This window comes from Manis pentadactyla, chromosome 5, assembly GCF_030020395.1.
Source record: "Manis pentadactyla isolate mManPen7 chromosome 5, mManPen7.hap1, whole genome shotgun sequence".
Lineage (NCBI taxonomy): Eukaryota > Metazoa > Chordata > Mammalia > Pholidota > Manidae > Manis > Manis pentadactyla.
Window position 1 is genome coordinate 92,427,114 of NC_080023.1, and position 22,459 is coordinate 92,449,572.

The window sequence follows — 22,459 nt, forward strand, 5'->3', positions numbered from 1 at the left end:
GCAAGTAGCATGTCCTAAGAATGGAAAGTATCACCCAGTAACAAGTGAGGAAACCGAAACCCAGTAGAGTTAAGTATCTCTTCACCAAAACTTTCACTGTTGGACAGCAAAACTGAGACCAGAAGTTAAGACTTCTAATACCTAGCCACAGTGCTCCCATTATTTTTGGATAAGAAAGTGTGTTATTTTATTTCCCCTTAGAAATCTAAATATTCCAATCAAAAAGAGCAAAGTTCTACAATACAGTAAGTGTAAGGTACTTAAAATAAATTGAAGTGTTACAACTTTCTCATTCTCTTTCATTCAAACTGTTATGTTCCAGATGCTGTTATTTTTCCAATTTGATTTGGCTTCTATTTGGAATTCAGATGTTAATGTTATTCAGAAAAATACTACTCATGAGTAGTAAGTGACACGAAGCAACTGGTTTTTGAGCTTTAATTTGGTTTCAAATCTCTAAACTGTTTTCTTCCTGCCCTTGTACTACATAACATTTTGAATTACTCATCCCGAGTACTGGTGAACAAGGGGTGCTGCCTTTTGCACATGCTTTCCTGGACATTTTTTCCACCTGAATATTTTAGTATTATTTAAGAAACAAAGGACATATTAATAACATTTATCTTCAAACTTCTTATGCACCATACTGTGTTACTTATTTTTCTTATGAGTTTAAAAATCCACTTTAGAAAACATCATCTTACCACTCTTCCAAGGTCCAGTCCCTCCCCAGAATCACACCAGAGAAAAATAAATAATCGAGGTGCTGCGATCTCATCAATTTCTAGCTTCATAATCTTTAAGAAACCAAAACAATATTGCACAAAAGTATTTGTTTCCCATTCATCCTAAATCTAAAAGAACAACCAGAGATTTATCAGGACTTTTTGTAGATGTGTTCCGTAAATGTACTAATTTTCATTAGGAAATATAATGGAAAATAAGTTTTATCCTTAAAACTTGTTCTACTATTGTTTTCATATTCTGTTTTAAGACAATATACATGTGCATACAGACATGTATGTACAGGGAAAGAAATTATAGGAAACCTTATTTATAGAATTATGAAATTTTATAAGATGTAGCTTGAGAGAAACCCTTTAGCCATTTAGAGAAAATGAAACTCAAATAAGAGAGATTAAATTATGCCAAAGTTAGGGGCAAAATTAAAATGAAATAAAACAACTAGGGAGGATTTGATTTCCAGTATCTACAAAACAACACATTTTATTATAAAATAAAATTTCAGACTACCTTAACTCTGAGATGCCAAAAAAATATAATGTGTAATTTTGTTTGCCTTTTATGTGTTGAGTGTGTCACATTAAAAAAAAAGCTCTTGAATAATTAAATCTCTAAATTTTGGGAATACCATATACTCATATAAATGAATGTGAAAGCAAATTTTATATGGTATTCTTTTTCTTTCAGCTGTCTGTCACAGTTAAGAAGTTTCAGAGGCCACAGTTCAGCCAAGTATTTTCAAGTTTCATTTACTAAGATAATCTTAACATCTACATGACTAAGAAATCCTTTTGAGTTATAACTATATCATCTTTAACTGAATCTAGGTAGAAACATTATTTGGCAGTAATGATGGAAATGTTACAATATATGTAAACCTATTTTATACTTCTGACTCTTTAAGTCTTGAATCTCTCCTTATCTAACATTCTCATAGCAATATGAATAAATACACAATACACACACATATTCTTAAATACATTTATGTGATAGAGATAAAGATACACGATGACCCACATTTAGTGAAGAACATTAAACAAGGTACTCTCCCTTGACTGCAATTTTACCTGCTAAGTGTTGGTATTTTAAGTAAATGCTTATATTCTTAACCAAAACACACTGACTACTACTGGGTCTCTAATGTGAAAAAGAATACTTGTGAAATCCAAACACTTATTTCACTTATATTTTATTTATTATATTAACTATTCATACTTTCTCTAGGATATTATGACATAAAGATTAAGAGCTTAGGGCTATGGGGCCAGACAAAACTTTTAAATATGCCAGCCAGAGCTATTCAGTGAAATTAAACTGAAATCAAGAATATACACATATAATGAAATTCCTGTATTTGAAAACTCTTAGTTTGTTACATATAATTGAAGATCTTGTGCTTCACTGACCAAACCTCAGAGATTGGCTAGAGAGAAAATAAAGTTCAACCTAACTACTAATCAAAGACATAATGAGATTTATTTTTTCACTTTGCTTTTCTTTTGACTAAACTGACCAAGATTGCTTTTATGTTATTAATCAATTTTGATGAGATCTGGTGAAATGGATATGTCTTACACACTACTGAGGGAACAAATTCATATAACCTATTTGGAAAATATATCAGCATTAATTATCAAGAGCATTGTGTATTTAACATTAAGTTTTGGGAAGGCTATATATTGTGTACTTTACCTTTCTAAATTTCAACCATAAGCACAGATCACATACATCATCAGAGGAAAACCTTTTTTAAGTGGTACGAGCCATAAACAATGTAAATAAAAGTACCAGATGTATTGAAACCTGTAGGAAAGATTTAAGGAAGAAAAACTGGAGGTTCACCTTGAAGAATAAATATTGTTAACAAGAATAGGAGGACAGGGGAGGGTTCAAAGCAGTTTTCCAAGACACTCCCATCTTTGCTTTCCCTACTTCTCTTCTGTGCTCAACACTCCTGATTACTCTCTCCCTGAAACTCCCTATTCCCTTGGCTTCTAGGGCATTCATACCCTCTTAGTTCTCTTCATTCATATCTTTCCATTCTTTTCACATCTTTCACATGTGCCTCTGAAATGTGAAAGTTTTTTGAGACTTTACTGTCAATCCACATTTTATCTTGAGACACTATCTCAGGACAAATTCCTCTATTCTCATAGGTTTATTATGCTAATCGATATTTTAAAACCAGATCTATCTGTCCATTAAGTTTCACATTCCTTTTACAGTCTCCACTTGCAGGTCTCACATACACCTCAAAATCAACGTGTTCTATATTATCTAATCCCTCTAATCCTGCTTCTTAAATCTACTCTTCTCAACTGGTGATAACCCACTTATCCCAAGACTCAAATCTTTGAGTCATCCTTAATTTGTACCCTCACTCAATCACTAGATCTCACCGAAAGTACTTACTGAACATTACTAAATAATCCCCTCCCTTCTATTCTTACTACCATCACCCCAACTCAGGATCCCTTCATCTCATAGCTAGGCTACTGCAAGTCTTCTATCTGCTGTCCCTTCTCCAGACCTCTTTTCCTCTAGTCCATCCTCCACACACTAATCTGACCATTTCACTACTGATTAAAGCCCTTCAAAGACTCCTTAATGTCTTTAGGATAAAACTCCAAGCTTCTAAGAAGACATCTCAAGACAGTTCCAATCTGTGTTCTAAGAATATCAATGAGCATAGGACACCCTCTTCCACCCCACCCCAAATCGGATTATTTTTGCCTTCAACACTTATGCTCTTACTGTTCCTTATGCTTTGAGTCCCTGTCCCAACCCTTCTTTATCTGAACAACCTCAACTAATTCATTCATATTGTTCATGCGTCACCACTTCCTCTTTGCTCACGTGCCCCATCTTCCAAGGCTTAGTCAGCTTTTCTTCAGACCATCTTATGCAGTCCTCCTATTGAACTAAGAAAATGACAAAATACGCTCCTTAAGGCTAAGTACTAAGTCTTCTTATTCAGCTTTACATTTTTAGTACCTAGTACAGTGACTCAATAAATATTTATTTTTGTTACTAATCAGTAAAAACAGACGACTTTATGTAACTGAAGTTATCAGTTTGCTTAATTTTGTTTGGGAATATACAACTTTATCACAATTATATAATACTGAAATTATGTATCATTTTTATCCATTATCTTCTAATTTCCTTGAAGAGTAGAAACCATGTTTCATATATATATATTTATACATTGATCTGTACTAACACTAACTAAATACAAAAAAGTTATTAATTGTTCCTTCTGTTTTTACTCTTTTCTAGCTATACATCTAAGGTCTCTTAGACTGGAATTATGAGTCTTCTACAGACTATTTACACACTATCTGCTCAACTTTTGCCTCAGAAAGAAAAACAGATCAAAGATATTATAATATCTGTTGATGTACCTTGGACCTTTAGCCACAATATATACTATAAATCTATTATCTTTGACTCCTAAAAAGGCAGGGATGATATATATAATCTTCCTTTCTGATCAAATATATATTTATTTGAAAAATAAATAATTCATTATGATGAAGAAAAACTCATCATACATCATCCCAAGTCCAGCATTTCTCATTAGCATGATACCAGTCTCTCTGTAATATTCTTCTAAAGGTGGCTCCAGAAGAATCACATCAAATTTGGGTGTCAGTTCTCTGATGTCAAGGGCTTCTATATCTGCTTCTAAGTACCTATTTGATCAAAGCATGAAGAGAGATTTTTAAATACCTTACAGATGGTAATGAAAGAAATTTCTTAAATATTACAAAGTAAACATAAGCTGCTTACTGAATATAATCTTTTTATAGGAAGGCATCTTTCTTTAGTATAGACAATAAAACATTTACTGATATTCTATTCCAGGACATGGACATGAGCACACTACAAACTAAAATAATATTCTCCCATTTACTTCTGGACTATAAACTACTCATGTTTTTTCATTGAAATGCTGTACTCAGATGTTAAGTCTTTGAGCCCCTTTCCACCATCATCTCAATTTTTTAAGGAACATCACATTACTTTCTTCTCAATTGTTTAGTGGGGTTAGAAAATCTATTTGTAGGTTTTAAATTCCTCCTTCTCAAAAAATAGTTTAAATTTTTTTCTTTTATTAGTTTATTAGTAAAATTGTTTATATTAATATTCTTTCCTGGCTACTTAATATCAATTACTACTAGCCTTTATTGAAAGGTTACTTCCATATGAGTAAGAGTATTTATAAATAGGATGAATAGAGCCTGTTAATATTTTTCCCCACATACTCAGACTTTCTTGTGATTCTTCTAATAACTAATAGTATATATTTTGGCAAACAGTTATATGTACAAAAGATTCAAACAAGGTAAATGTGAAATAGATTCTCTAATTTCAAAGACCTAATTCACATTTTTAAGGAAAACATTACTCATTTTAGGGGAAGGGAATTCTGCTTGAATTTTCATATTCCAACATGTTAAGAGTAGTGTCCCTGGATGCTGAGTTATGATTAATTTTTATTTGCTCATTTTCCTTCATCTAAGTTTTCTAAACTTTCTCCAATAAATAAATTATTTTTGAGAAGTTATCTAAAAACATTTTAAGAAGCTCAACAATACAACAAACATGAATGATTTCCTAAGAAAAGAATATTTCAAGGCACTATAAGCAAATTATCTAGAAAACTGAAAAAATTAAATGAGAATCTACTACTGTGTACTCAGCACTGAAGTTTCAAACAAATATATTTTACTGTATGAAGAAATAAGAGTGTTTAACTTTATAATGGTGCTGAAATTTTTTCAAACAGACAGGTTACAGGATTAAAGAGATTGATATTTTAAGCCTGAATTGGGAATAAAAGTAATTGGAAAAAAAAAAAAAACACTTACATAGGAGGAGTGTTAGATTTAGCTATTAATTCGTCTTTCAGCCTGATGAGCTCCCTCAGTTTAGGGTATTCTTCAAATCTGTCAGCCAGACCTAAGTGAAAAACAGAAATTATAATTTCAATATAACTGAAGCTCCTATCAGTGAATTCAAAGATTATAAGCCCTCTCAGGAAAACAAAGCATTACACTACAACCACTTTATTCTCACGTCTTTTTTAAAAAAGTTAATTTTGAGTGTTTTTAACCATTTCATATATACATTTCATACCCAATGACCCTTACCCTGCATGCATGCAAAAACCCAGATGTTCTAAAGTCCAATTCAATAAACCATTTAATTTTGCATATTTATTAAGTTAAATAATCAGCTCATTGCATCAAGTTCACCCATTCTGTTCTCAGGAAAAGAAAAAACAGTTGCCTTTCTATCATATGTTTTCTTTCTTTAGATAAATAAAATTGTTCTCCTGAAGAATCTAGTGATTGCTGATATTTTTATTTAGCTTCTTAGTTATCTAAAGCAAGAGGAAATGAGTATTTCCTTTTTTTTATGAATTAGGCATAGAAAGAGACAAAGAATAGAGGTGAGAGAAATATTGCTGATGATTTTAAATTAATTGGCTATGCCTTATAGACACAATCCCAGAACAAATTTAGTTAAGAAATAATGAGTCCCTAATAGATTAGTTCTGACCTCACTCACTCTGATAACTTATCTAAATTGCACTATTAATTCCAAGACAAGTTGCTTTCTCTAAGAAAATTTCCTATATTAATATTTATAGTCTTAAAGATCTCACACCTCCACATTACTATATAAACCAAACCTGCATATTTTATTATTACACTTAGGACCGTGAAAAACATCTACAAATCCAACAAAGTTTACTTAAAATCAGTAGACTCATGGTTCCCATGTTCTCAAAAATATTTTGATCTTTAAGACTCAGGGGAAATTTTAGGTAAAACAGCAAAATGCCTGTTTAACCAACTTCAGGGATAAGTAGGTCTGAATATTAAAGAGTACTAAAAGTTCTTATTTGGTATTTTCCCCCATATGAAACACAGCCATAACAATGTAAATTACATAAACATCTTTTTTCTTTTTGTATTTCTTTATCTGATTTATTTAACTTAGCACAATGATCCCAAGGTTCATCTATGTTGTCGCAAATGACAGGATTTCCTTCTTTCTCATGGCTGAATAATATTTCATTGCATATACTTTCTTTATACATTCGTTGTTGACAGACACTTAGGTTGTTTCCATATCTTGGCTGTTGTGAATAATGCCACAGTGAAGACAGGAGTGCAGATATCTCTTCAAAATATTGATTACATTTCCTTTTCCTTTGGCTACAAACCCAGAAGTAGGATTGCTGTATCATATGGTAGTTTGCTATTGAACTTTTGAGGAAACTGCCATGATGTTTTCCATAGAGGCTGAATTAATTTTTATTCCCACCAACAGTGTATGATTGTTCCCTTTTCTTCACATCCTTGCCAACACCTATTTCTCTCTCTTCTTTTCTTTTGATGATAGCCATTCTGACTATGTGAGGTGATATCTCACTGTAATTTTGGTTTGCATTTCCCTGTGGATTAGTGGTGTTGAGCACCTTTTCACGTACTTGTTGGCCATGGGTGTGTCTTCTTGGGAAAAATGTTTATTTAGCTCCTCTGCCCGTTTTTTTCACTGGATTGTCTCCATTTTTGCTATAGAGTTTTGTATGTTCCTTATATATTTTGGATGTTAACCCCTTACCTGGTATATGATTTGCAAATATTTTCTCCCATTGCCTTTCATTTTGTTGATTATTTCCTTTGCTGTACAGAAGCTTTTTAATTTGATGGAGTCCCACTTGTTTCTTTTTGCAAATTATGGGCTTACTTTAAGTATTCCAGTGGAAATTGGTCTTCTGAAAAAGAACTTTTATTTTCAACTTTTTATTAAAGGATTATTGATATACACTCTTATGAAGGTTTCACATGAAAAAACAATGTGGTTACTACATTTACCCATATTATTAAGTCCCCACCCATACCCCAGTGCAGTCACTGTCCATAAGTGTAGTAAGATGCCACAGATTCACTATTTTCCTTCTATGTGTTACACTGGTTTCCCCGTGATCCCTCACACCATGTGTACTAAACATAAAACCCCTCAAACCTTGTCCCTCCCTCACCTCCCACCCTCCCACACCCCACCCCTTTGGTAACCACTAGTCCCTTCTTAAGTCTCTGAATCTGCTGCTATTTTGTTCCCTCAGTTTTGCTTTGTTGTTATACTCCACAAATGAGGGAAGTTACTTGGAACTTGTCTTTCTCCACCTGGCTTATTTCACTGAGCATAATATCCTCCAGCTCCATCCATGTTGTTGCAAATGGTAGGATTTGTTTCTTTCTTATGGTTGAATAGTATACCATTGTGTATATGTACCACCTCTTCTTTATCCATTCATCTACTGACGGACACTTAGGTTGCTTCCATATCTTGGCTATTGTAAATATTGCTGCAATAAACACTGGGGTGCATATGTCTTTGTGAACCTGAGAAGTTACATTCTTTGCATAAATTCCAAGGAGTGGGATTCCAGGGACAAATGGTATTTCTATTTTTAGTTTTTTAAGGAACCTCCATATTGCTTTCCACAATGGTTGAACTAGCTTATATTCCCACCAGCAGTGTAGGAGGGTTCCCCTTGCTCTGCATTCTCACCAGCATTTGTTGTTCTTAGTCTTTTTGATGCTGGCCATCCTTACTGGTGTGAGGTGATATCTCATTGTGGTTTTCATTTGCATTTCCCTGATGATTAGTGATGTGGAGCATCTTTTCAAGTGTCTGTTGGTCATCTGAATTCCTTCTTTGGAGAACTGTCTCTTCATATCCTCTGCCCATGTTTTAATCGGGTTATTTGCTTTTTGGGTGTTGAGATGTGTGAGTTCTTTATATATTTTGGATGTTAACCGCTTGTTGGATATGTCATTTACAAATATATTCTCCCATAGTGTAGGATACCTTTTTGTTCTTTTAATGGTGTCCTGTGCTGTACAGAAACTTTTTAGTTTCATGTACTACCATGTGTTCATTTTTGCTTTTCTTTCCCTTGCTCAAGGAGATGTGTTCAGAAAGAAGTTGCTCATGTTTATATTCAGGAGATTTCTGCCTATGTTGTCTTCTAAGAGTTTTATGGTTTCATGACTTACATTCAGGTCTTTGATCCATTTCAAGTTTACTTTTGTGTATGGGGTTAAACAATAATCCAGTTTCATTCTCCTGCAAGTAGCTGTCCAGTTTTGCCAACATGGGCTGTTGAAGAGGCTGTCATTTCCCTACTGTATGTCCATGGCTCCTTTATCATATATTAATTGACTATATAGGATTGGGTTTATAACAGGGCTGTCTAGTCTGTTCCATTGGTCTATGGGTCTGTTCTTGTGCCAGTACCAAATTGTCTTCATTACTGTGGCTTTGTAGTAGATAGAACTTGAAGTTGGAGAGCATAATCCCCCCAGCTTTATTCTTCCTTCTCAGGAAGGATATTGCTGTGGCTATTCGGGGTCTTTTGTGGTTCCATATGAATTTTAGAATGATTTTCTCTAGTTCATTGAAGAATTCTGTTGGTATTTTGATAGGAATTTGATAAGAATCTGTAGACTGCTTTAGGCAGGATGGTCATTTTGACAATATTAATTCTTCCTATCAATGAGCATGGGATGTGTTTCCAATTATTGGTATCTTCTTTAGTTTCTCTCATGTGTGTCTTGTAGTTTTCAGAGCATAGGTCTTTCACTTCCTTGGTTAGGTTTATTCCTAGGTATTTTATTCTTTTTGATGAAACTGTGAATGGAAATGTTTTTTTTGGATTTCTCTCTTTTTTAGTTCATTGTTAGTGTATAGGAATGCCACAGATTTCTCTGTATTAATTTTCTATCCTGCAACTTTGCTGAATTCAGATACTAGATCAAGTAGTTTTGGAGTGGATTCTTTAGGGTTTTTTATGTACAATATCATGTCATCTGCAAACAGGGACAGTTTAACTTCTTCCTTGCCTATGTAGATGACTTTTATTTCTTTGTGTTGTCTGATTGTCGTGGCTAGGACCTCCAGTACTATGCTGAACAGAGGTGGGGAGAGTGGGCATCCTTGTCTTCTTCCTGATCTTAAAGGAAAAGCCTTTAGCTTCTCCCTGATAAGTATAATGTTGGGTGTGGGTTTGTTATATATGGCCATTATTATGTTGAGGTACTTGCCCTCTATACCCATTTTGTTGAGAGTTTTTACCATGAATGGATGTTGAATTTTGTCAAATGCTTTTTCAGCATCTATGGAGATGATCATGTGGTTTTTGTACATAAACATCTTAATTTAAAAACCAAAAGTACAAATATTAATAACTTTAATATCAAAAAGTTAAGGGAAAGATTTTATTTATAGTGCCTCAATGAGTGGTTATAAGTCAAATTTCAAATAAAACAAGTTTGAAGAATTCATTATAGTCAGGTTTCAATTACAGTGGAGTCAGCTCTCAATCATCTACAAAATAGAAGATTCAACTTTTCCTCAATCCATAATTGTTTCCCCAGTACATTTTCTTTGCCTTGAAGAAGTAAGTGTCTTAAAAGCAGAAAAGTTCATATCAAAATATGGTTATAAAACTCAGTAACTTTTTTTGAAAGCCAGCTTTATTCAAGTATAACTGATATACAAAAAACTGACATATTTAATGTATATAATTTGATGAGTTTGGACATATGCATACTCCTGTGGAAACATCACCATTCAGGGTAATAGATGTACCATCACCTCTAGTTTCCTTGTGTTTCTCTGGTGTGTATGGTAACAACACATAAAATGAGATATATACCCTCTTAACAAATTTTTTAAGTACTGCAGACTACAGTCCACAGTATTGCTGACTATAGGCACTATGCTATACAGATCTCTAGAAGCAATTTATCTTGCATAACTGAAACTTTGTACCAATTGGACAATAACTCCCTATTTTCTCCTCCCTTCAGCCCATGGTAACAACTTCTTTTCTCTGCTTGTATGAATTTAACTATTTTAGGTACCTCATGAGAATGTATGTATTTATATTACATATACTATTTTAGGTGCCTCTATTAGTGCATGCATATTTGTCCTGTAACTGGCTTATTTCACTTAGCATTATCATAACTTTTAATGCTACATCTAAATTTTGCTCAGGAAAACATTAAGATCAATTTCTACTTTAAGAGTAATGTTACTAACAAGCAACAAGAAGAAATAAACTGGATTATGTCAAAGCTCAAGTTTAGTGTTGCCAATGATACCATCAAGAAAGTGAAAAGACAACACACAGAATGGAAGAAAATATTTACCAATCATATACCTGATGAGACTTGAACTGAGAATAGATTAAAAAAACTTTTAGAACGTAATAATAAAAAGACAAATAACCAATTAAAAGATAAGCAAAGGGTTTGGACATCTCTCCAAAACAGGTATTTACATGGCTAATAAGCATATGAAGGATGTTTAATACCATTAGTCACTAGGGAATTACAAATCAAAACTACAATGAAAGAACGCTTCATAACCACTAGGATGGCTATAATCAAAAAGACAGATAACAATGAGTCAAGGATGAGAAGGAACTGGGATCCTCAAACATTGTTGGTTGGAATGTAAAATGGCAGAGCTGCTTTGAAAAACAGTTTTGCAGTTCCTCAAAAAGTTAAACACAGAATCATGTGACCCAGCAATTCCACTCCTAGGTATATATTCAAGAAAAATGAAAGCATATGTCCACACAAAAACTTTACATGAATATTCACAGAAGCATTGTTTGGAACAGCCAAAAAGTGGAAACAATCCAAATGAATGAATAAACAAAATGTGGTATGTATACACAAAGGAAATGAAGTACTGACACCTACTACAACATCCGTGACCCTTGAAAACATTATACTAAGTCAAAGAAGCCAGTCATAAAAATACCACATATTGTATGACTCCATTTATGTGAAATGTCTAGGAAAAATGGTAGAGACAGGAAATCAGTCAATGGTTACAGAAGGCAAGGGGTGGAAGCTGAAGTGGAAGGAATGGTAATTAACTGCTAATGAGTACTGGGTTTCTTCAGGGGGGATGAAAATGTTCTACAATTAGTGTGGTAATGGTTGCACAAACCTGTGGCTATACTAAAAAAAAGTTGAACTCTACCCTTTCGATTGGTTAATTGTACAGTACATACATTATCTTAAAAAAGCTATTTTTAGACATGCAGGGATGTCTTTGTTGGTTTTATTAGTAGACTGGACACAGCTGAGGAAAGACTTTGTGAACCCGAGGAAATCTCAATTGAAAACTCAAGCACTGAAAAGCAATGAGCAAAAACTGAATTAAAAAATTTTTAAAAAGCCAGAATATCCAGGGACTGTGGGACAACTACAAAAGATGTAACATATTTAAAGGAAGTACCAGGAGAAGAAAGAGAGTAACAGAAGAAACACATGAAACAATAATGCCTGAGAATTTCCCCAAATTAATGTCAGACACCAAACCACAATTTTGGGAAACTCAGAGAACACCAAAGAAGATGATGCCAAAAAGAACACTACATGTAGGCATATCATTTTCAAACCACAAAAATCAAAGATAAAGAAAAAATCCAGAAAGAAACCATAGGAAAAGAACATTATACCTATAAAGGAAAAAAGAAGTATGTACCCAATTTCTTAGAAACACAAAAGCAAGAAGAGAGTGGAATGAAATATTTAAAGAAAAAAACCACAACACTTCTGTACTCTACAAAATCATCCTTCAAAAGTGAAAGAGAAACAAAGACTTTCTTAAACAAAAATTGAGGCAATTTGTTGCCAATAGACCTGACTTGAAAGACTGTTAAAAGAAATTCTCTAGAGAGAATGAAACTAACATAGGTCAGAAAGTCAGATCTACATAAAGAAAGGAAGAACAGCAAAGAAGGAATAAGTAAAGGTAAAATAGAAATACAGGGACAGTCACAGAATCAAACTGGAGAAGGAAGGGAAGAAAGGAAGGAAAAGAGTAACCTTGCTTGAGGGAAAAGGAGGATGCACTAGAACTATTGAGAGTGAAAAGGGGAAGCCAAGCCCCCAAAAATAACTTTGATAGAAATAATCCACAAAAATGAATAAATACTATGTACATAATAGAGAGTTAGAAACAGCATATTCCCAACAAATCAGACATACCTACATCTCTGATAAAATTCTGAGATCTATGTCCAGGGTCTACAAAATGTTGGCAGTAATTATTATGGGGATTTAAACTCTGTGTTCCCTAAAAAAGAAGTCAAAATTAAATTAATAGCATTCACTCTGATGGCAGATACACTAACTCTTTACTTTCTTATTATGAGGTCATACAAAATAAATGTTGATTGATAGATTTCAAAAGTTAGTAATATTTGAAAACACCACAACTAAAATGATAGTATTGCTCTTTAGTAGCTAGACATTAGTACAGTATTGTCTCATCCTAAATAGCCAAGTATCTGAAGAAGAGTTCACAAATAATTTTAAATGATCTGTATCTTATAATAATGATCTCTCAATAACTGAAAAAATCTTGAAAACAAGTATTTAAAATGTTTTTAGGCACAGAGCTGAAATGTGAAGTTTTAAGATTTGAAAATTATTTACCTTTAGAAAAGTTCTAAAATCTTTGTAAATCTCTTCTTCAAATTCTCTTCTTGTTGCATTTCTAGTTCATCCTTCAAAAAGGAAGATTAAGTTGACATTTTACATATATGTATAGGAGGAATCTTTTATGTATTTTGTTATCTTGAGTTTTTAAGTCTCCTTGTAAATATTTTATTTGCCTAAGACATAATTTTTTCAAATTACCATTAAAGTCAAACACTGAAGTCTTTGCTTTCTCATCATTTGATCTACTTATATCTAAAATAAAAATTTCCATTTCATTCTCATCAATAATGCCTATAACTACTAATTTTGTTGACTGAGATGTTGACAATTATCTCATATATAGAGTACCATAAATATTTGAATTTAGCACAAATCATAAAAGCTATGACCACCAAGGGGAAAATTTTACTTCTGTCAGATCAAATCATGAAACTGTTAATCTTTATAGGTCAAAAATGTTAAAGTATCAGGAACTGTACATGGTTTGACCTAAAATAATCATAAGTATTTAAGTTACATATTAGCATATATCAAAATGCACTACACAAAACAGTGTTCATTGGATTAGGTAATTACATCATTGAAATTCCTAGAGATTACTGGAACTATGTATTTTCTTCTCTATTAACTACAGTTGTACAGTAATTAATTTGAAAATACAGAGATTAGTTTTTTTGTCCACAGTACTTTCTTTTCGACTAAATACTACAATTACAAGTTTAGAAGTTGGGTTTTTTCCTTGGGCCTCTTTCAGAATGGTTCTACAGGTGTCTGGCCCATGAATTATTAAAAAATTTTAATTGAATTACCCTATGTGAATAACACAACTCAAAAAAGATTGTATTGTAGCCTCTTGAACGTTAAGCCAATTATCCAGTGTCTGATACACCTAACTCCTCATTACTTTTACTTAAGAATATTATTGCCCACTGCTGCGTAGGCATTACGTTAAGTGCTTTATATATGTTGCCTAATTTAATCCACACACCTCTTGCATGAAAATTATACATATGCTACTGACAATTATTTTAGACATTTTAAAATTCAGCTTTCCATCAAATTTTTTCCTGCATAACAATCTATTATTGTAAGGACTTATTTTTCATGATCATAAAATCGCCTCACTCTCTACTTGCCTTATATTCTTCCACTTTGTCTTCATCTGTCTCTTCTTCAACCTGATACTTGCATTTTTGCATTTGGAGCAAAAGTATCATAGGAAGCCCTGAAAATTAAAGATAAACTATCACACTGAAATATTTATATAAGATATAGACATTCATCTATTAACAATATTAAATAACAGGTTACAAAAACAGAACAAGGCACTTTTTTCTTGATTAAACAGTATCTATTCACTCAGTTTACAAATCTTAATATCAAAAAACCTGATTGATAATTCTGCATTTTATTTTTATTAGTAAGCAACCAAATGAGAAAATAAGCTTTTATAATGGCTATACGGCAAAAAGAAACTCCTATATTATCTATCATTCTAATCAGTCTTACGCAAAACTGATAATCAAATTGATTACTAGAATACTGAAAATTTATGAAATGCTTTATGAACTAATTATTAATACAATTTTTAGGGTAAAATGCGTTTTATAAGAAATTTTAAAATACAATTATTTGTGGTATATAAGTGAATTCTTACTCTAATTTTTCATTTCCTAACTACTTTATAAATTGAGAACTTACTATTCAGGAAATAAGTATTTTGTGATTGATGAAGAGTAAGAACCAGTGTTTCTGAGATCTTTATTTTGATGCTCGTTACAACAACATACTTCATACATAGGATGATATATTAAAACAACGATCATTTCACAATATTGACCTGTCACTAAAAAAAACTATTCAACAGACCTGTAGGTTTCAGCAATTTCTCTCTGCTCATCTTTGCTGTTTAACACAGCACCAATGCTGTCAGCACTTTCAGCTCCCAACTGAGAAAAAGCAAAAACCAAAACTTAGGTAACAATGCAACGGGACAGCCTTTCCAGCTTTCCAGTTTTACCTCAGCAGGCAAATGGATTAATTACTTTGCAGGAAAAATTCTAAATACCTTAGAACAAAACCATGTTAATAATGATTTTGGCAGCTGAAAAACATTTTACAGTTTCAGTTATATTTGAAATTAAGACATTAGTCAATCCTCTAGTTTTAAAGTAAATAATAAAACAATTTAGTAGTGGCAGTAACAAAAAAAAGCAGCTACTGTGTAGCGTTTATAATGTGGCAGGCACTATGTTAAACACCGTGTCCATCAGCCTGTGCCTTATACCTTATCCCATGCTTTAATAAGTATCTATCCAGTTTTATCAAGCCAAGTCTTTATACACTTATTATACACACCATTTGAACTTTACTAATACCTAAAAAATGGTAATGCAAATTCTAGTTGACAGTTCTACAAAGTTAGGGTAGAAGATTGACCCAACAGGAATTATTCTGCAAAATACAATCATCTGCCAGATGAAGGCAAATCAACCAAATTATACACACTGAGTTGTGTTCTAGTCTGGTAGTTCATTGATCAATAAATGTTTATTTAAAGCTTACTTTAGGAAAAAACAAAATTAGGGTAGAAGATTAACCCAACAGGAATTAAATGCAAATAATGCACTCAGAATGCTTATATCTGGTATGACAATAAGTTGCAGATAGCAAGGACAGTCAAAGCTCAGAGGAACAAGTACCTAGGCCAGGGAAATCAGAATAGGTTTCATCACGAAGTTTTAACCTGAGTTGTGCCATACAGGATAAACAGAAATCAGAAAGGAAGGAAGACAACTTTTTTTAAAAATCATGAAGTATATATTGCACAAACCACATTCTGGAGGGAAATGAACCAGTTTGTCTCATTCATATGGGAAAAAGTAAGAGAAAGAAAACCTTAGTTGGTAAAGTGGAAGCCTGTCACTGATTTCAGACATCCTTACTTATCCAATTAGAAGACCAGTAGGCAGCTAGGTATACTGGAAAGAACACAGACCTAAAACTGCAGCATGCAAACTTACCAGCTGTGTGGCCTTCATAATGTTTCCTAAATTCTTTGAGCTCTATTTTCTTCATCTATAAAATGCAGAAAGCATCTGACTTACACAAGTGAAGACAGAACATAAAAAGCTTAGCAGAGTCTTGACACATACAAGGGACTTTAAAATGACAGCCATTATTAAATTTTATGTACTTCTTATGGTTTTTGAGGGTAGGGACTACCTATTATTCATAGTTGAATTGCCAATGCCTATTAGAGCCCCTAGCACATAGTACGACACTCAACAAATAATTGTTTATAAGTTATTATGAGTCAAATAGAGGTTTGAATTCAAAATTTAAGGATATTTACTTGATGGTAAGAAAACGAACATTTTTGAAGGTAATACAGTAAAGTGAGTGAGCAAAAAGGCTTGGAAAAGATTCTTGATTTGCGTAAGATCAGAATGCCAAAGGGACAAAACAGATGATTCCAAATTCCCACATTTCTAACACTATAACTTATCACTTTTCATCAAGTCATAAAAGAGGATACATTTCAGATTTTTATTTACAACAAGATTTATTATGGAAAAAATAGCAGTAACATTACCTCCATCAGTTTAACTGATCTTAATGGTAGAATGGAAAATACAGCCTCTGACTTTAAGGTATCTGCATTTTCGCATGTGACTCTACTGATCTGAAAGTGTTAATTCATTCATACACATGAAGCAGACAAGCTTTAGTGAGACAAACCTGGGTTCAATTTTCTGGCGCTGGGGTGAGTGACCTGGGGAAAAATTTACTTAACCTCTAGAAACTGTTTCATTATCCGGTAAGTGTAAATAATACTGCCTTTCTCAGAGGTTTGTGGTGACTGATACTAAGAAGTCGAATATTAGCTTTAGGTGATGACGAGAATAATATACATAGTAAGTGGACTGTAACACACAAGATGAAGCATCTAAAATTTATACTCAAGCTACTCCCAATGCAGTCTTGAGACACGATCCCAAAGAATATACTGTAAACCTTTTTCACAACGAAGCCACAATCTCAAGAAATGAGCGCTGACAACAAGGCAAGGCAAGGCACAGAAGACCTTTTAAACAGTGAAGCGAGTTTTAGAGGACAAGAAGTCACTTTTGCTGCGTGAACTGAGGTACCTTATTCCCAAAGACCTCGTCTCTGTATCCCCATCACTGAGCATGGTGCTAGGCACTGGCGGGTATTCCAGAAAGGTTGATGAAGACCTGTGGAGGCACTCGCCTTAGAGCTACCTCAATAACCGCGACACGAAATGGAAAAAACTCGTGACACTAAGGAGTTTTGAGCGATATGTGTGGGTAGGTCCAGGATAGACAACTGCAGAACAGCGGGCAGTTAGGGAGGGAAAAGAGTAGGCAATGGGAGGGAAGAGGGCGGGCGCGCACGCGCGTTCGCGATCTCTCGCTGGGCCGCAGACCTGCTGCGCCAGATGTCGCCGTAGCTTCACTCCTGCAAGCGGCTGTCCATGTCCCAACTGGTTTCCACTACCCCGAAAACTTGGCAGTGAACAGATGACCCCAGCGCAGTTTTCCTTCCAAGGTGTGGAACACAAGATCCGTCAGGAACTTGAGGTTGCCTCTATCCTTAATCCTTTCTTCAATAGTTATTTCGGCGCGGCAATAATTTCTCGACAGTGCCCGGAAGTCCCGCCCCCTCCTGGACGCTCGCGATTGGACGCCGCCTGGAAGGGGCCCAAGAAGGGAGGTTGCGGCGCCGGCGAGGGTGTCGGAAACCCCTCCTCCGTGCGGGGCCCACCCGGCGCCTAGCGTCTGGCTTTCGCTCTCGTTCTGAAGAAATCAGGCTCCTGCGGTGTCTCCGAGGTGTGGACTTTGTTGATTCCCTTTTCTATTAATTCCCCAGTTGCCAGTCCTGAAGTTTTAAAAATTGCCAGACACCATTTCTTTTTTTTTTTTTTTTTTTACCGAAGCGCAAATTCGAGCCTGATTGTCAGCTTGACCCCTGGACTGCCTTTTACTACCTGAGTGACCTTGGCTAAATAATCACCTCCGTGAGCCTCTTTTCTCATTTCTAAAATGGACACAACAAGAGTTTCTACCGCACAGAGTTAAGACTGAGCGTAAGCAGTTTGGCACACAGCGCCATGGAAGTGTTCATTAGGATTTTCACTATTACCTACTCTTCCCTTCAGGCAGGGATCAACCGCTGCACTTAACTGGACCTTGAGAAGTTTCCTACTTTTAACCGTAATGCATTTTATGGCTTCTTCCCTTTAGGGAAGTGGACGGGTGATAGTAAAATGTGTCTGGTTCATGCCCTAGACGTCAGAGGGTAGGGGACCCCTTTTTTGTGCTTGTACGTTTGTCTTAGCGGGAAATAACCCTTGGATGTGGAAACAGCCTATTGAAAGTACCCGGGTGATTCTCCTCTCTTCATAGGAAGGCAGCAAAGACCAGAGTCTTGTTCTTACCATTATTTTTCACCACATTTGTCATCTTATTCCAAATTCAAAGTGGCAGAAGTAGACTAATGAAATAATGTTGCCTCAAGTTTAATTAGAAATTGTTGCAAGTACTTACCATCATTAGTACAGGTTTTTATTCTTTGAGAATGGATTAATTTTTGAAAATACTATTAAACTCTCCAGATCAAAACCAGGTGAGTCAGGCTAGGCCAGAGTGGGCAGAACTAGATTCTACTAATTATCATGTATTTCTCAAGAATTAGCTCTGAAAGGTCAATACAAAAGAGTTGTAAAAATCCCTTGAGTAACAGCACTATTTGAAAAGGTATATTAACATCCAAGGAGCCTATAATTAAGGACAATGCTAATTTATACATATGATATAAAATATGTTTCTTTAAAAGTCTGTTGCATCACCTGCTAATCATCTAAGTTGACTACTGATGTGAACTATTTTTCAATGAAGGACTAGGCATTTGTGCACTCAAATATTTATTGGTATATATTGAGTATTTTATATGGCAGTCACTGTGATAGACTTTAGTCTTTCAAGTTTACCAAAGACCAAAACCAAGTCAGTTTTTCTCAGTGCAGTTTACTATCTGAAGGAGGAACATATTTTTCGTGGTAAAGTGTAGTGCAGGTTATCAGCCTGCTGTCTTTGAGCCCCATACTCACCTAAACTGCTCTGTGGTGACGGTTGGCTTGGGAGTCTGCAAACATTTCCTAGCCTTCCTTGTCAAATGGCTTCCTGTAAGATGCTGCCAAGAGGAGGCACAAGCAGGAATTGGAGGCAAAGTGCAGGAAAGCAATTGTCCTTCTCTCTTACTCTGTCTGTGGTCTTTACAAAGTCCCAGAGCCAGCTGCTGCAGCCCCTCCCTGGGGCTCACGTCCCTTTCTACACACTTGTGTGGCATCCCTAGCAGTGAGTTTCCTCTCAGGCCCTGGTAGTACCTCTCCCACCCTCTGTTCTGCCAGCTCCAGGACTGACAGCCACTTTCTGCAGTTATGCATTTCTCATTTAATCTCACCATTCTCTTTTTGCTTTTCTAGCCTTAAACACCCATGTAAACATTTCTGCATAGCAAACGCTATCCATTTAGAATTCTTTAAATAATTTCTGCTTTTCTACCTGGAACCTGGATTGATAAAGATGCAAATGTGGACCACTTTATAGAATTTATAAAACCACTGGAAACCCCCAGAGAGTTGTTGCAGGTTTCACTCACACACACACACACACACACACACACACACACACACACACACACACACACACACACACACACAAGGAGAGGGGTGGAATATAACTCTGAAATCTATCTCCCAACCAATGAATTATAAACTTCAAACCACATCAGCACACCTGTAGAGTACTATACATGCCTATCAGTAACATCTATTCATTACAGCTATGTAAGGGCCACTAGGGGGTGTCTGTGGTGAGTAGAAGACGTTTGGGAAGACCCACATGTATTTCATATTTTTTGGAAAAGCAATTTCACTTCTCAGCACTTCACGGAATCCACGTAACTATTTATGCATTTTTCCCTAATCTCCTTGAGAATGACCTTGTAAACATCTTGTAAACCTAAATATCCCATTGCCTATTGTACATTCTGTTAGAATGTCCCTCACAAGATCAGACTTCACATGGATATAACCTAAATTCATCTCCACACACATCCTCTTGGTATCTACTCTGTGACTGTAGCTCAGCCCTTGATCCCCCCTGCCACACACACACAAATGCCATTCTTCATTTCTTCAACCACAACCTGTGGATGGATCCTGATTCATATCCTAATTGCCCTACCATTTTTTCAGTCTATCAAATTCTTCCTAGAGATTATTGGAAAATTATAATTTTATTATTTCCAACTCTGCTTAAAATATTTACATGTTTCCTTAAGTCCAATAGAACTTCCCTTTCTTTTAAATTTAGTAAAGTATCATTGATATACACAGTCAACCGTTGTGTACACATATACAACCATAAAATGATGGTTTCAAATACACAACACAGTGGCTCAACTGTGTTACGTTGTTATATTATCAAGTCCTCACCCACTCCACGGCATCACTATCAAAAGAACTTTCTTCAATAATAGAAATGAGCTACCTGCACTAATTTGGGAGGGCTAGCTATATAGACTACTGAGCAGTTGAAATGTATGTGGGGGCGGAGACAAGTTGGTGGCATGAGTAGAGCTGCAGAAATCTCCTCCCAAAACCACATATATTTTTGAAAATACAACAAAGACAACTATTCCTAAAAGAGAGACCAGAAGACACAGGACAACAGCCACACTACATCTACACCTGCAAGAACCCAGCGCCTCGCGAAGGGGGTAACATACAAGCCGCGGCCCGGTGGGACCCAAGCGCCCCTCACCACAGCTTCCTGGTGGGAGAAGAGGAATCGGAGGGAGAGGGAGCCCAGGACTGCTAAACACCCAGCCCTAGCCATCTGCACCGGAGTGCCGACACAGTGCGTGGTGTGCTGGATACTAGGGAAACAGGACAGTAAAACCTGTGAGCAGGTCCCCTCAGCCGGCTCCCCTGGGACAAAGAAAAGCGAGAACATTTTGAAAGTCTTAAAGGGACAGTGACCCCACAGCTGGATGGAAGTGTCCCAGGACACTTAGCCTAGCATATGGGAATCCCAGGGAACTCCAGACGCCCTAACCCCCTGAACAGCATCGCAGCTCGGAGGTCCCTCACAGAGATAAACAGCCTCCGGCCTGCTTCCCCTCTGACGGGGCTCCGCCATATTGGAGTAGCGGACTGAGGATGGCCATGCCCACAGCAACTGCAGAGCTCCACAGCGGCTGGGCAAGAATCAGAGACCCCGTCTGCATGCAGCTGCCCATCACAAGCCTCTAGGAGTTGCTGTTCCCCCAAGAGAGGAAGGCCACAAACCAGCAAGAAGGGATTTTCTCCCAGCTGACACACACGCCAGGTCCCCACAATTACCTCTATCGCCATGAAAAGGCAGAAGAATTTGATAAAAACCAGACTAACCCAGACATCCTCTCCGAGAAGGAATCTGGGGAGATAGACCTAACCAATCTCCCTGAAAAAGAATTCAAAATAAAGGTCATAACCATGCTGATGGATAGTCAGAGAAATATGCAAGAGCTAAGGGATGAAGTCCGGAGGGAGATTACAGAAATGCAACAATCTCTGGAAGGACTTAAGAGCAGACTGGATGAGGTGCAAGAGGCCGTTAACAGAATAGAAGTCAGAGAACAGGAACACAAAGAAGCTGACACAGAGAGAGATAAAAAGATCTCCAGGAATGAAATAATGTTAAGAGAACTGTGTGGCCAATCCAACAATAACAATATCCGCATTATAAGAGTACCAGAAGAAGAGTGGGAAAAAGGGATAGAAAGTGTATTTGAAGAAATAATTGATGAAAACTTACCCTAACTGGGGGAGGAAATAATTGATCAGACCACAGAAGTACACAGAACTCCCAATGGAAGGGACCCAAGGAGGACAACACCAAGACACATAATAATTTAAATGGCAAAGATCAGGACAAGGACAGAGTTTCAAAGGCACCTAGAGAGAGGAGAAAGGTCACCTACAAAGGAAAACCCATCAGGCTACCATCAGACTTCTCAACAGAAACCTCATAGGCCAGAAGAGAATGGCATTATATTTTTAATGTAATGAAACAGAATGAAACCAAAGATAC

At 35.8% G+C, this 22,459-nt stretch overlaps 1 pseudogene; it reads right to left on the bottom strand.

Annotated features, from left to right (window-relative positions):
- The window catches only part of LOC118930075 (N6-adenosine-methyltransferase non-catalytic subunit-like), a 181,148-nt pseudogene extending 164,809 nt beyond the window's left edge, over positions 1 to 16,339 (bottom strand).
- Positions 16,340 to 22,459: the final 6,120 nt, after the last annotated feature.